Raw genomic sequence first — 3,944 nt, 5'->3', positions numbered from 1 at the left:
TTGACCCGGGGCAGGGTGGGGGCTTGAGAGGCACACAGGCCACTCATCCTCAGCTGTCCATTTTACAGTATATGTTCTCTTTCCATTGATCGGAAACGTGGTGCATATTTATTTATTATAAAAAAAAGGAAAGCGAAACCACAAAACAGCAACCACCAGATACCACTAAGTGGCTGAAAGATGTGAACTGTTTCAGGAAGAGCCTAGAAGCGCCTTCCATTCTGTTCCTTTCCTCTGTGACAGAACTTTTGAGGACTTTGCAGATAGCGGTAGGGGGAGTTTTGTGCATGTGTGTGCACACACACGCACGTTTTAGCACACAGCTCCGAGTCGGGAGTGTGTTTACATTGCCGTCAACCATCATCATTATCCACCACCAGAACTTTCCCTCTTCCCCATGGAAACCATGTTCCCACCGAACACTAATGCCTAGCCCTGGCAGCCCCCAGCATGCATCTGTCTCTAGAAACCTGATGAGGCACCTCACGTAAGCGGACTCCTAGCTCCGCCGTTTTTCTGCTTCATTTAACCCGATGTCCTCAAGGTTCATCCGTGTGGTAACGTGCGTCAGCATTTCCTTCCATTTAAGTCTGAATCCTGTTCCATTGTGAGCGTGTATCACATTTGCTCTTTGATAACTGTTACAATGGTTGCCTTTTGCCACGACTCCTACTAAGAACACAGGTGTGAAAGCATCCTCCCTAGGCCCCCAGTTTAAATTCTTTTGAACAGGTACCTAGCACCTTCCTTTTCTTTAAAACCTGTGTTTACCACAACTTCTTTCTCCTGTCTTAACACTGTGTACTTCGACAGCTCTCAGTGTTTTTTTTTTCTGCCCCCTGCCCGGGGAGTGTTGTCCTTGTCTAGAGAAGTGGGTGGCTGCCTCATCAATGACCTAATCTACATGGAAGTTCCTTCAGACTGTTCAATGACATGTATCAGTTTTAGGGTTCCGTGTTGCCCCGTAGTTATGGAAACATCTTGTGGCACGTGACTAGCAGGCTGCAATTCATTTTATGACAGCCGCAGGCTGTATATCTTCTTCACACCGCTGACCTCTCTCTAGAGCAGAGGTGTGGCGAAGAGCAAAGCCAGGGTCGCCTCAGGTGACTGCGCCCTGTGCAGGATGCTCCTTGGGAGGAGTGGAGTTGCTGTGAATGGAGTTCTCATCAAGCAGATTAAAAAAAAAAAGTTTATATTCTCGAGGTGGGAATTTTAAAATGACAAGGAGCACCATTTAAAATTAATTTTAAAGAATGGATCATGAGGGAAACACTCTTGTAACTGTGAGAAGGAAGAGAAATAAAGGTAAGGAAAAATGAACTGCCAAATCCTGGCTTTTTATTAAAGCAATAGTTTCATCTTGCTCTCGGGCCGTTTAGCTTAATTGGGTCTTAAAGGCGTTCCTCTGCCGTGTTCATGAGGAAGCATTTGTGCCTGGATTATTACAACTTCAACAGCTATGGACACTCGCTCCATGCCAGGCTCTGCCAGCCGCGCTCACGCGTTGCCTCAGACAATCAAAGCAAGTGTGCATCTAGTGTTTCTTCAGCTCCGGTTTTGGTACAAGAATTCAACTTTTATTTGGTGTCAAGGTATTAATACTTTTCCAGCCTTTGTTACTGCTAATGTGACTTCTCTCACAAACAGATAGTGTTTCTTTTTCTTGATAAAATGAGACCAACAGTTTAAAACTCTCAACTGGGGGCTGGAGAGATGGCTCAGAGGTTAAGAGTGAGTTTTGCTCTTGCGAAGGACCTGAGTTTGATTTCCAGCACCTATCTTACAAGGACCTCCAGTTCCAGGGAAACCTATATGCAGAGACACGTGTGCATATAAAAAAATTAAAAAAAAAATTTAAGACAAAACAGCCCCTCTCAACTGTCTCCATTTCCATCTGTTCCTGTAGATACAAATGTGAGGGCTGGAGCTGTAGCAACTATCTTGGAAACATGAGGCAGTGAACCAACCTGCTTACTTAGAAAGTTAAAGTTGGAAGGTGGGAGGAACTGAGATCCTGAAGGTGTCTTGAGCAGCTGACCTGCCCCAGCAGCTACATTTTTCAGTCATGGAGAAAGAGAAACTTCTTAAGACATTGTTAGATGGAAGCTCAGAGACTTTCCAGTTAAAAATATCCCCAGTCACATTTTCCAGATAAGGGACCTGAAACAGCAAATAAGTTGCCAGAATCTAAAATATTTCAGGATGCTCTGGGAATTTGTCCTTCCATAGTCTGACCCAGAGTAAGCAGCCTTCCCTTTTAGACACGCTAGATTGCAGGCTACTCACCAACCTCGGGGAAAACTTGGCCTTGAGGCTGAACATCTCTCTCTCTCCCTTCTGTTCAAGTCTGGTTCCTGATGACTCTGGTAAAATACACCAACAAGAGTAACTTTGGGAAGGTGGGGTTTAGTTTACCTCACAGTTCCAGATTACTGTCGATCATGACAGGAAGGTGGAGGCAGAAGGCTTAGAAGCAGCTAATCATGTCACATCTACAGCCAAGGGCAGAGAGAACAGATGCGTGAATACTAATCGCTTCACCCACTTTCTCGAACCCAGGGAATGGTGCTGCCCATGGTGGCCAGGTCTCCCCACATCAGTTAATGTCATCAAATCAACCCTCCACAGACCCACTCAGGCCATCCTGAGCTAGACAGTCTCTTATTGAGGCTCTAGACCTGTTGTTCTCAACCTTCCTAATGCTGCGACCCTTTATACAGTTCCTCATGCTGTGCTGACCCCCAACCATAAAATTATTTTTGTTGCTACTTCGTAACTATCATTTTGCTACTGCTATGAATCGTAATGTAAATGTCTGTGTTTTCCCATGGTCTTAGGTTATAGACAAATTTCTAAATGGTCTTAATAAATAAAAAAAACACGGAGCCAGAAATTTGGGTTAAAGCCTGAGAGAAAGATCAGAGGACTAGGACAAACCACGAGTTAACCTCACCTCACCAACTCCGCAGCTTCCAAAGAGAGCTTCCTCCTATATACTCACATTTATATGCCTTTTCTGTTTTGTTCTCTCATTGGCTCTCTTAGCACAGCTACATCACTTCCTCTTCTTGCCCAGCTCTGTCACTTCCCTATCTGTCTATACAGACTTCCAGACCTCTGTGGTTAACTAGTCTTGGAATTTAAGGCGTGAGTCACCACACCTGGCTCTGTTTCCAGTGTGGCCTTGAACACACAGAGATCCCGTCTGCCAAGTGACAGGATTAAAGGCCTGTGCTACCATTGCCTGACTTCTTTGTTTACTTATAGTGGCTATTCCTGTTCCTCTGATCTCCAGGCAAGCTTTGTTTATTAAAGCACAAATAAAATATCACCACATTTCAGCACAAACAAAATATGACCACACTGAGCACAGGAAAACTTCCAGATACATTAGGTGACCCCTGTGAAAGGGTTTTGTTTGAGTCCTCAAAGGGGTCAGGACCCACAGGTTGAGAACAACTCCTCTGCTAGGTTGTTTCATGTTTTCGTTTAAAACTAACCTATTGCACCTTCTCATAAATGTCAGTGTGATGTGTCAAGAACTGGACCTGAGCTCACTTCTCACTTCCTTGCTTAAAACCTTCAACAATATTCAGTAGGCAACACCCCCCCAACTCCACACACACACACACACACACACACACACACACACACACACAGAGGACGTGACAGTAGGTAACTAAGGAACGCTGAATGGGAGAGATAGTGGATGAGTACATCCATTGGTTTTCCAAAACCATATGGTTATTCCTGAAAACATACACACAAGTTAATATTTTACAGATTGAGCAGTTTGTATTTAGACACACACACACACACACACACACACACACACACACACACACACGTATGTAAGATTAAAGGAAAAGAGACCATAAATTTGAAAGTGGGAGGTATAGGAGGGCTTGGAGTGATGAAAGTTAAGGCGAAAATGATGTAAC

Source organism: Peromyscus eremicus, chromosome 18 (assembly GCF_949786415.1).
Source record: "Peromyscus eremicus chromosome 18, PerEre_H2_v1, whole genome shotgun sequence".
Lineage (NCBI taxonomy): Eukaryota > Metazoa > Chordata > Mammalia > Rodentia > Cricetidae > Peromyscus > Peromyscus eremicus.
This window is presented reverse-complemented; position numbering follows the sequence as displayed.